General features: G+C 32.9%; 2 protein-coding genes across 7 annotated transcripts in view; one reads left to right on the forward strand and one right to left on the reverse strand.

Annotated features, from left to right (window-relative positions):
- LOC106134523 (ATP-binding cassette sub-family F member 3) overlaps positions 1–12609 on the forward strand; it is a 434240-nt gene that overhangs the window by 35971 nt on the left and 385660 nt on the right. The gene's annotated exons all lie outside the window — the stretch shown is intronic.
- LOC106134840 (protein Tob1) overlaps positions 1–12609 on the reverse strand; it is a 40488-nt gene that overhangs the window by 24555 nt on the left and 3324 nt on the right. For 4 of the 6 annotated variants that reach the window (XM_060954966.1, XM_060954967.1, XM_060954963.1 and 1 more), the window contains exon 2: positions 5911–5959. The exons of the other annotated variants lie outside the window; for them this stretch is intronic. The gene's annotated coding sequence lies outside the window, so the exon portion shown is untranslated. The remainder of the gene's footprint in view (positions 1–5910; positions 5960–12609) is intronic. 6 annotated transcript variants of the gene reach the window in all.

Raw genomic sequence — 12609 nt, forward strand, 5'->3', positions numbered from 1 at the left:
AGCGTTCTATTTTCAAATTGGTTTTGAAGTACCCGCATTTTTTAAAATTAAATTTAGTGCATTTTAATTTTTTTTCGGGCCCATTTATTCATATAGACTGAATCATGCTTCCGAATGTCCTCAGCTCTCTTTTCTATACTTTTTTTTACTTAAAGTATTAAATAAAACTGACATAAAAAGTACATTACAATAAGCGAATCCATATAGATTTTCCCTGCTGTTATAAGTAGAGTTGACATAGTTTATAAGTTTTTTTATATTTGCTTTTTGTTACTAGTTTTAGTGACGCTATAAATTGACCAAAAAAGAAAGATTATTTTCTGGCGGCCATAATACGATATTATCCAGATCTCTATAATGATAAAGATGCAAAAGGCCTTATTTCTTTGGTAAACGTTATAACTTTGTGGATTGTCCTAATGCCGTCCCGGTTCTTACCGAAGACATTATTAAAGCACTTAAGACGGTACTTATTCAAATGTTGGAAAATTTTAAATTAAGAAACTTCCAGAAAATTTTCTGCTTGTAATTTATTCGGTAATCTGCTGCCGTTGTATCGCGGAGATGTTAAGGCCACGTACATATGTACCTACGTCAGTATATTAAATTACAGTTAAGTACTCGAAATATATGTCGGTAAAAAGAAAAAAAAAATGGAACTTAAGTAAAAATGAACGCCTATTTACTAGAATCGATCATATTATTAGAACTCTGTCCTGTGAAATGACCGATTGTTATACAGTTTTCTAATCGTATGCCTTATTGTTCGAAATCGTTTTAAGGTTTGATGGTAATCGGATCATAGCTTAGCTAAGATTTTTCATATTATTACTTAAGTCTCTGAGCGAGTTTGTCCTTAAACAGTATTATTTAAATAATAATTTTCTTTTTTATTTGTTCCCGTATAAAAAGAACATGTTATTCAATGAATCGCGTAGGCGTAACGTTGAGCGTAACGGTAAGTATAGACGCTTTATCCTCTTCAGAGCCAGTAATGTCCTCCTACATTATATCTTCCAGAAAGAAGTTTTATTAAACCACAAAAATCCGTATTTGACACTTTTGTCAAAGAGCTCCGTATAAATGGGGAGATTATCCGGCCAGATAAAAGAGACACCAAGACCGGGCGGAACTAGGCCGGGAGCGCGTCCATCTATAATGATTAATGTTGCCCATTTATTTCATATGGGTCCCGGGACGGGAGAGAATCTGGGTTAATATCGTTTCGGGCGCAGACAGTTTTGATAATACTTTGGCAATTTTGCATAAAAAGAGATTTTTTTAAATCTCTCATATGTTTTAGCTGTGAAATTATACGATAAAGTTACATAAACTCAGTTCGATGAATTCGACAAAATGTTGAGGGTCTGCGAACATATATTATTTATGTGACCTACTTATATAAGAAAATTCTTCACGTATAATATTTCCTGATTATTAATTTTAATTATCACGTTTGGTCCGAGATTCGATCTTTGGAATTGACCTATATATTTTATCTCTATTTAAGTGGAAGTTTACAATCACCGTAATAAATTTAATTCGTTCAACTATATATTACGTAACACGAAAGCGTGAATGTAATTTGTTACATTGTAAACAAATTACTTTAGTATGGCGACACATTAAGGTAGCGTCAATTTGCTAAAAGTGCGAGCGTGACCCATTACAAGCTATTTATATCTTCCCCTTATATTCAGTTTCACCCTATGGGGGAAGCGATTAACTTGATTACATGTTATATTTTCTATGAACAGTCAGCCTACTGAGCTATTAGTAAAACACAAGGTCAAATAATAATTATAGATAAGTACAACAAATATAACATACTTTCAACTCAAATTATATGATTATAGTTATATAAAATTATTGAAGGGTACAAATATACTATAAGTATGTAAAATTTGGAGGCAATATAATCGCCTTAAATAAGCGTTCAGTTTTGAACACTAATTGCCCGAGCGAGCGAAGCGACTGAGGTCTACTAATGAAAATGGGGCCAAAATACATCTTTTGTATGTTTGTAACGTAATAACTGTCAAAGCGTTGGTCTGATTTTGACTAAATTAAAAAAAAATGGATCTGTCGATAGAATTTTAAGATTGGGAATCAAAATCGATTAAGTAGCTTTATGAAATATTCATAATTTTGTAAAAATCTTAATTGAGCTACGTCTTAGTTTGCGGCGAATAACTAGTTAATTTAAGGTTTCTTTTATTGTCTTATGCTGCACTGTTTCTGCTCAGTTTGTATAAAAAAACGTCGGAAAAATCACTTAGCATTTGTTACACGTATCATTGGTTAATAAAATGCATTTGGAATTAATTAAAGAAGTTCTGATCAGAGTCGACCTCTCTCTGACCTCAGTGCACAAAGGTTACTTCAATTCTCATGCAGGTTAATGAGTCTTAAGTCTTATCTCAATCACGTAGGGTTTAAAATTAATTGGCGTAATCAGCGACCTTGTACCAAACTAGGGTTCGTCAGTTGCGTGACGGCGTTGTAGGCGATGCGTTTGTCGCATATTGTCTTGGTACAATGGCTTGGCAATGTCACGGACAAAACGACTAGGACACGATCGTCATTTGTCTCTGTTCCCGAAACAGATTTTTTAAATTAGATGTGTATAACATTATTAGTTTTTACGTTTATAGTTTTGACATTTTAAATTTTTTTTTCTGTTTCTCGTATTTGCGTATTTTCAGTAGCATCTTTTGCTGCTGGGTTGACATACATTTTCATTTATCTCTTTATCTTATAGTCAAATAAAGATTTTGTCTAAATCTTCATTTTGCTAATTATAACATAAAACTAGAACAAGAACTAATGATCTTTTACGGACCATAGTCTACTTCTATACCACAATATGGCCATAGAATTAAAAGGCCTACACTACAGTTAGCGGAAATTCATTATAGAAACTTAGGTTCAATACTATGCAAAATAAAGTACCGCTAAACATAAAAGAACAATCGATAATGGCCTTCCCAATGTCAAGGTTAAACCTATTTCAGCACGTTACTCATAGGTCAGCGTTATTTCTATTGAAGGAATTCCCTTTGGCATAAGTTTACGTACATTAAATTATCTCGTATATATCAAAACTTTCTAGGGTCTTTCATCATCTTGATATGTTTTTTAAGGTCACTGGCGTTCACAATATGCAGTTAAGTAGTTCATAATCACTAATTTGCATTAAGTAAGTCGTAAGATCATCGGTAAAATATAAGTATACGTTTCCTCTTTGTCTATCCAATAGTATAAAAATAGAATCACAAGCTGTGCAAATAGTACCATATTATGTTTTTCCCTTTGCCTTTGACTTATTTTTGTGGCTTGCCCTCTAAGTATATGATTTTATAATGATCAGAAGAAAAAGGAAAGAATATAGAGATTTCATGAAAAAAATCACGTTGAATCGGATATAGGTATCTCAAACGGTTCAAACGACAACAACAAAAAAAAAATACAATCGATCTTAAACCCTTTCGGAGTTTAAATCATTTTATCGGGGCTAGAGTGCTCCATTGAAATGAAATCAGAGGAGTTTCCTTTGAGGGAATGTAGAACGGGTTGTTCAGAACCCGTATCGATTTACCCTGAAAGACTTGGTTCGTTTCCAACAAAAATATCAAAACAGCCTTCAAAGCTTGGATAATGAAGCAGTGTGGAAGTAGTTTGTAATATGTAGATTGACGTTATAAAGAAGGTTTTTTCAGCACTTATCCATAAATTATGATACTTTTTATATTTTGTAATTAACTATAGATCTATCCCGGGACCGCACGGAAAGAAAACATTGAATTTTGAAGTTAGTGAAAAATAAGATAATGATTGAATAGTTTTATTATGATTTAATATTTAATAATATATACACAAATAATATTTCAGTATTAAATGAAACGTAATTTTAAAACAACAAAAATATGCAAAGATGAGCATGATCATAAAGTTCGAATTACCATTATAATTATAAAAAAAAAAATCACAACGATAGATAATATCTACGGTAAGTACTACGATAAGGTCTACGGGCATGAATGGTGTGATTGACAATGTTTCCGGAAAAAATTGTGCTAGTGTTGTACCGTTACGATACTGCAGTGATCTTTTTGTGTAACTATCCACATACATACTCGTAGTAACAAAATGATATAATCAGGTCATGTACATGCCTTTGAATGAATTCGTGCTTTAGTCACTAGGGACGCACTTAATGTTAGCGATATAGTGTTATTTTATATGACCCAAATCATGATTTTAGAATATACGCAGTAAATCAGAGTAATATCATATATGGGTTATAGATTTGCAGTAGGTACTTATTGGTTTATATTATTAAAATTTAATTAGGCCCAGCGTAAGGGCTGCTCCACATATAAATAACGAAGTGATAGTTATTTACGTAATTAGCAGTTCTGAAATCACATATTTTGTATATATGAGAACACCTTAGTATATAAAATTAAAACTTTTTGTAGTAGTATATAAAAGTAAAATGATACTAATCGTCATTAATGGTGTAAAGAAATATAAAGCAACTTTACCTACAAATAGAATTTCGACATCTTATATCAAGTCGGCGACCAGATAAATTTGTAATTGTCGCATCACTAGCGATGCACACTCAATGCCACTTCATGGCTAGGTTGGCAATGCACGCATGGTCGCCGATGCGTGACTTTTTTCACAGTCAGACGTGACTAGTGTATAGTAATTTATGGGAACCTTCACACGGAATACCTTTATGTGGACGCAATAAGATATGACCTTGAACTTTACCTTCTGGCATGAGACCTAGATACGAAAAAAATCGATAGGTGCGTGACAAATGCTAATAATTTATATGTACTTAGCGTTCGACCGAGAGATTTAGAGTGCGTCTCATCGAAAAATTCCTTCTAAATATAAATATGTATAAACTAGTTTCCCCTAAATATGAAGAGCCGTAGAATTTCCATTAAGTTGCCTTTTATGACAGTATTTTATACTACAGTATATCAATGAATATAGTAATAAGTATATATACCTAATATAGGGCTATGAGATCTATTTATTCGTTCTTAGGTCTTAGATCGCGGCGAACGACTAGTTGTTCACCTCGCGAACAATTGATTTTTTTTACATTTACAATAACTCATAATATTGTCAAACGATTTTATCTATGAATTATTATAAAATCGGTTTTATATATTTTTCATGTAAAAAATAATAAAAAGCTTATAAAGTCGATTACCTACATTCTCTCCGTCTGTACATTCAACTGCGTCTGTCTATCAAACGGATGCATACCATCCAATGCCTGGCCTCGGCCTCATCATTCAATATCCTCATGTACCGTCGCCAGCACATCAAATATGGCAGATGAATTTAGTACCTATTACAGTACACTGGAGGTCCTTATTGGTGTGATGTGTGAATGAAAACAAAGCGGCTACTTCTGGCTAGAGCGAGTTTTTTGCACCCGACCAATTTGATATAAAGAGGTCACAGACCGCTTTTTGGATTTCTGCTGCGGGTTTGAGGAATTATTTTAGAAATATTTTGGTTAGTTTGCAAAATATAATAGATATCTGCTCAAATGCTTTCTTATGCAAATTATAGATGGGTAAGATACTATAAATCACGCCTCCCTCCCTACCTAGGTGACTAGATTTTTCCACTTTTCCCTATTCCTGTATGTATGCATTTTACGCTTCATAACTGGTTCAATTCAAATTAAAAGCTCATTAAGTGGGTTACTTTTGACCTAACTTTTAGCCATTTAGTCTTTCTTTTGAAGATAATAAGCAATAGATTTTCGCGCGATAATAACGGCGTTGCGCGTGCTAGCTACTACGAGGACTGGAAAAGTCTGTTAAAGGTCGTTTTTAATTATTATATTTTTTTAAGTAATAGAGGTGGACTTACCTAAATAACACACTTTGTAAATAGTAATTAGTTGTGATATAGTAAATACCTGTAACAAAAATAATAAAATTAATAATTTTCAAGAAATTAGTACTGTGCCTGTAAGTTTATATTCAGTGTCTTAGATTCATAGATAAAAGAAATGTGATAGATAAAATGAATGAGTAAGAATGTAATTGCTCTGAAATAAATAAACGTGAAGGCCGGATTGTTTGTATTAATATCATAAAGACAGAGATTTCTTAGCTGTAAACATAGGGAGTAAAGAACCTTAACTATGAAATTTGTTTATATAAGAAAGATCCATTATCTCTGAGTAATAAAAGCTATAACTCACATCCAGTAGCCTCAGTAATCCGATACTTTAAATAATTTTTATTATAAGTATATGTATACATTTAGAAGTTTGCTTTGTGTCATTTGTTTGATCAATAATCGTAAAGTAAGGCACTTTTATAGCAGAGTATACCTTGATAGAAGAGTATATTATGTATAAGGGAGTTTTTAATCGTAACCCCAAAAGGAGGTTCTCAAGTCGAGGGCCTAATTTTATTTTTGGATGTAATACGTAATTACTAGGCCAATTGAGTGAGGTTTTTTCGTCAATTCTTTAAATTTTTTGACTTAGATATTTCTTAAATTATTTTTTTTTACATAAAGAAATGAACTGTACTAGTTGGTTGTAGTACGAGATACAAAAGCGACTTTGACGTAAACTCTATTCTCTTCAACCCTGCATAGTGCGAGTAAACAGTACCTGCGTCACTTTTGAGTGGCAGAACCTGTAGGTAGATTGCCCGAGATGCTCAGCAAATTTGCGTAAATTTCGCAAACGCTATTCGCTTTAAACTTGCGTCAAAACCAGGTAACTGCGTCACAGATGAGTGGCATCTGTTTGCGCAGCATCTGTCTCAACAGCGACGCTTTGCTGAACAAATCAACTGTGAAATCGTGATGTCAATACGCCGATAAACTGAAGCACATTATGTACGTACTGTATACAGAAATGTATATAGCCGCTTTGGTTCTATTAGATTAGAGTTTTGCTCGCGGCTTTGTTTTGGTGGGAATTTACAGAAAGAAAAGTAAGTACTCTGTCGTACTAAAGTACTAGACTGTGTTATTGTTCGAGATCGCCTTTGTGGAAAATTTAAAATCGACATATTTTTATTTCTTTAAATTAGTTTCGTTTCTATTGACCGATCGGGTCAGTTTTCTTAATGCTTATTCGTATGTTTAATAACGTCTGTTCTTTGTTATTTGTCGTAAATATATAGATATTAGTTTATTTTTATGCATCATGCTCATATGAAAATAGGCAAGAAAAAGAATTTAAACAGTATGAAAAATAAAGAAGACTGAAAATAGAGATGGATGATGATGGATATTTTGAAGGAGACTATGAGCAGGAATGGAGTGTGTAGTGAAATGGACTGTGAAAGAATAAATTGGAAAAACATACTACAAGACTAAAGTAGCAATAAATAGAAAGTTGTAGGTAATGTTTATAATGTCATGTCTTATGTAGGTATTATCTGAGATATAAAAACAAACGTCACAGTTGACTGGCGTGTGTTTGTACTGGGCAGCTGTCTCAATACGACTTCGCTGAACAAAACAAATGATCTTTGTAATTGTGGATGTAAGGTATGACGTACTTATACGTAATATCATGTGCTGTCTATTGCGAAGGCGGTGTTTTTTGGGATTTTGATGATTTTCGCGGGAAAGAAACTCCGGGAAAGATATAGTGAAGGTATTATTAGGAATGTTCTATTTATAATACGAACAAAATAAATGATTCCTTATTAGCATTTATGCTCCAAGCGGCGATCCCAATAGCGCAGGTGGCCTTGATTATCGCTAAACTTCACAAGAAGGCGCCACCGTAAGAAAAAGAACTAATAGTTAAAGTATATTTAAACACATTTACACCAAAACAAGAATGATTTTACTTTCCAACACTTACAATGGAGATAATGTTATCAAATATTGCGATCACATAAATGTTTTCTATTTATAGGGAAGCCTTGATCTCGACGCGTAGGATGACTAACATTTCCCGAACGAAATGGGATTATGTATTGAGTGAATACGATTATTCCAGGTGTGGGTTTATTGAACTCAATTCGATTGGCAGCGTTGGAAATAATTTTGTTCGTCCTTGTTTTTTTTATAGCAATGTTTTCTGTTTTTCAGACTCTCTTTCTCATTTTGTGTATTCTAAGTTAATATCTGCATACTCGATTATTATGCTCCGAAGCTAGGCGTTTGTTTTCAGAAATCATTCTCTTAACGAAATATTAAATAATCAGAGACTGCTACAAACTCATATACAATTCTTTGGTTCTCAATCGGGTACCAGTGAAACGGCCAGTTGTAATGATGATAACTAAGAACTACTTATTTATTAAGAGAAAGAGGGATGCGTTATTTGTTGGTTGCTAGTCCAACCAAATTATCGTTTATTTTATTAATGAAATTCATCAAACTGTCGGAATCTTCTTAAATAAGAGAGACGATTTGTAAATAGACTTATTTTAAATACATATTCTATTTTTCGACTTGTTTCTAAATTGGTTGAGTTAAAAAAGTAAAGTGTGATGAAGATGCGGCGGAAGTTATGACAGGGAGCTGAACTGATGCCAGGAACAATCGGGACGCGGGAATAGTTGTCGTGTCAAATGTTATGCGTCAATCTGCGTGGAATTTTCCAACAGAGAGTGACATTTATTTGTTTAAATTAATTAGGACCAGTGTTGTATCATTTAGTTTAACTTTATTGCACTTAAAATTGTACAATAGATGGACTTCATAATTATGTTTATGACTGTACATATGCTTACTATTAAATCTATAGACAGTAATCGTATCAGTAAAAACTTTGGAAGTAGAAGGTAGTGATATTAATTAATAGAAAATAAATAAAGCAGTTATGTTTGATGAAAAAAATATAATAATAATTAAGTACCCGACTAAAAGCAGGGAATAAATTAAAAAATTAAAAAACAGTTAATCAACTCAATTTCTTGTGTGCTCTCTAAATTCCTATTATATTCCCATTCCCCTATAATATTTCAGTTGTTAATATTTCGTCACAACATACGCGTTCTGCCACTCAAACACGGAAGTATAAACAAATTGATATTTTCAACTGACCGGACCTAAGGAATGGACCTTGCGTGATTCCGTAGCTAGGTCAGATAAGAGGTTAAAATTTACGATCCCACAGTGGGATTTTTACGATATTGGTGATTGGGTTATTTCCATATAGTGTTATTCATTCAGTCAATAATATGATCGCGTGCTTATCACAGGATCTCAACCACGTTTCATTCCTAACAATGATATTTTGGTCACGTCAAGTCACGAAATATTTTGAAACGCCCGTCAAAATGCTATTGGATGTGGCAGCAATTAACTTAATGTTGTTTTAGATTGACTTCACTAACTATAGCTATTTGTACAAAGAGGTTTGGTTAGTGCTATTGTTACACCAGTAATTTATAGTATAATGTATTATTTATATTATTCCATATTATATATTATAATCTTAGATGGATGAAAAAATAAAAATTGTGGAGCATTGATAAAATTAAGCCTAACAGCTGAAAGTGCCCTGTCACTCTTTTAAGTCTGCTGGCTCTGTCTGCCCCGCAAGAGATATTGACTTGATAATATGGATGGATGAATGGTTGGTATAATAAAATAAAATTAAATGCAAAGAAGAAGAACAAGAAGATGTATATATAGAGGAGACATTTATTTAAAAAATTATTGATAGTAGTCATCTACGGGAATTGTTTATAAGTTTTTTTTAAAATGACACTATAATGTCTACAATGAGGTAAGAATTTCTTAATTGAAAAAAATAAAAAGGAAAATATAAAACAAAACAAAACAAGGAAAGGTCGTAAAAAGTGGCGTGACCCGACGAGGCAAAAACGAAGGAGGTATAAATAGGCTACCGTTATAAAGTTATAGACAGATTGCCTGAAACTGTTGCTAAGGAGAAATCAATGCTTCGTTTCTCAACGTATCACCAAGGAGGAAAGAGTATTTATATTTATACTGTTTTTCTGGAAGGTCAAGAGTTAAAGTCATTATTTGAATCTCAATCCTATCATTTGTTACTTTATAAAAAGTACTTAAATGAGACATATACAAATTTATAATCACGTTTTTATTCCACAATCAGTAGACAGATCCAACAATCTCGAAAAGACTGAAAGGCCACGTTCAGCTTGGCTTAATGATAGAATTGAGGTTCAAATAATGACTAAAAGATGAACGCCAAGTTTTTAACCCATCCCCTTTTTTCGCTGCCAGACCAGTATAGAAGCTTACAAATGCTAACAGGATGATATGTTTATGAAGATAACATTGTTAAGAAGTACTGATTTCTTAAGTTGAAAAGATATCAATCGTCTGTATTGTATCTAACTTATCTTAACTTCAACAACTTGCATCGCAGTCGATAAGGCATGTAAGATCAAAACATTATCTGCACAGTTTCAATACATGATAATTTTTATAAGAAATGTGATAAGGAGGACATTATAATGGACTTGGAACATTCACGGTATTATATAATCAAATTGAAAAGTTTTAATTAACGTTATTTTGTTATCAGTGGGCAAAAGTTGTAGTTAATTTCCGGGTTGTAGTTTATTTATTCTCTTTTTTAATTGGTGCCGGGAGATATGTTAAACTGAGAGATGATCTTCATATATTACATATAATTTTTATTAATCATTGTCAACTAAATAATAATATCACGATATCGCTTAGATGCTATCTTGAAGTGGACGCAATCGGGAATACACTAATATGATACGTAACCCAAGGGATAGGCTTAAATAAACTTGGGATTCTTCTTTTAGGCGATGGGCTTGCAACCAATCACTATTTGAATCTCGATTCTGTCATCAAGCCAAAAACCTGAACGTGAACTATTAGTCTTTTCAAGACTGTTGGCCTTGTCTACCCCGCAAGGGATATAGACGTGACTTTATGTATGTATGTAGTTTCCGGAACTAATTACTGTGGTGTTGTGTATTGCAATTAAATTATATAAAAGTCAACTGATTTGGATACAAGAGAAATCTTAACCCAGTTCTGAGCAATATTCACTGGTGGTTTTTTATTTTAGTTAGGTATACGTCTCCAATTTGCTGGTTAGACATAGCCAATACTTACAAGATTCGAGATATACAAACTAGATAGCCCATCGCCAATACATAATACCCAACTTTTTAAAACGTTTAGGTATTGCAAAAAATAATAGACACTCCTAAATAAAAAACGAGTTTCATATAGTTTACTACAACCACACAAATGTTATACAATGTACACTAAATTCCCACTAATCATGTCCAACATGGTAACACGGTCGTCACTTTATTATCACCTATTACGTAGATTGCGTATGTATGTACAATTGTACAGTCGTAACGCGAAAACAAAAATTCAAGTTCACCTTGTGCGACTCCATTTATGCTAATGCTGTTAGCATCTAGACCATTATTTTATTTGTCATGCAAATTTGTTTTATTTTGAACAGGCTTTTTAGAAAAAGAAGGAGTACACAGAAGTCTGTTATTTATATACTCGTAGTTTTCTGAAGTAATATTTTAAAGAGGAAAGATTTGTATTTTTGGAGATTTGCTTGTAAAGAGACGGTTTTATACCACGTGATCAATGTGATTTTAACAAAATTTCACAGTAAGCCTAGTCTCAGGTAAATCTAGTTTACTATTTTTTTAACTTTTTTCGTGTTTTTAGTAGAAGTTCTATTTTTTCTTTTAATTTAGGTTAGGTATCCCGATTGGGTCCACTTCAAGATAGTATCCTCGCGATGTCGTGTAATTATTGATTATTTAGTTGACAAAGATTAATAAAAATTATATAAAACATATGAAGATCATCACTAACCAAATTAAAAAAATTATATATATAATTGTAACTGTTAATTACTTCTAAATTTAAAATATTACATTAGTATTTCTTGAAACAATTTAAACAAATTAGAAAAAAATCAGGAGTCATTAATTCTAGACGTAATTCAGGTGAGTAGTCCGGGTAATTCAGATACATACGTACATAATAGTGTAACTGCCTACTCGTCACGTGATTGTTACCGTCTGGCGACAGATATAATGGGTCTGCCGTCAAACATCCAAGTTTTGTCGACGTGTTTTGGCGATAGCACCAGTCCGATGATGCCAGGTCTCCGTGACGTCACGAAAAATCACCTTGACACCAATATTTGCACTTGTAACCTCCGTTGGATTTCAGCGGCTTTTTACTGTTGAAGACCATGTGAAAAAAATTAGCGCTTGATGTATTTTGGGTGCACTAATTAGGTATAGATTTATGGCCGGATCCCAGGCCAAATGTTATTTTTATGTCTATTTAGCTGCGAAAGGGATGATCCCTTTATTATGCTTAGTATATTGACCGAAGAAAGACATTCGTCCCCACCTATTTTCAACCTTCTCGCTCAGATATTTTGATTAAGTTTAATTACTAGTGAATGTGTATTTATTTTTTTTAGTTTTTGATATTATGTAATTGTAACGTATCTCTATACGATCTTCGAGCGGAGGAAAATAATGATGGGACAATCAAAACATAGCGCATTTTCGTAACTCTGCGAGTATTAACATTGTACTCAGCATTTTATTAGAACTAAGTTTT

Source organism: Amyelois transitella, chromosome 5 (genome assembly GCF_032362555.1).
Source record: "Amyelois transitella isolate CPQ chromosome 5, ilAmyTran1.1, whole genome shotgun sequence".
Classification (NCBI taxonomy): Eukaryota; Metazoa; Arthropoda; class Insecta; order Lepidoptera; family Pyralidae; genus Amyelois; species Amyelois transitella.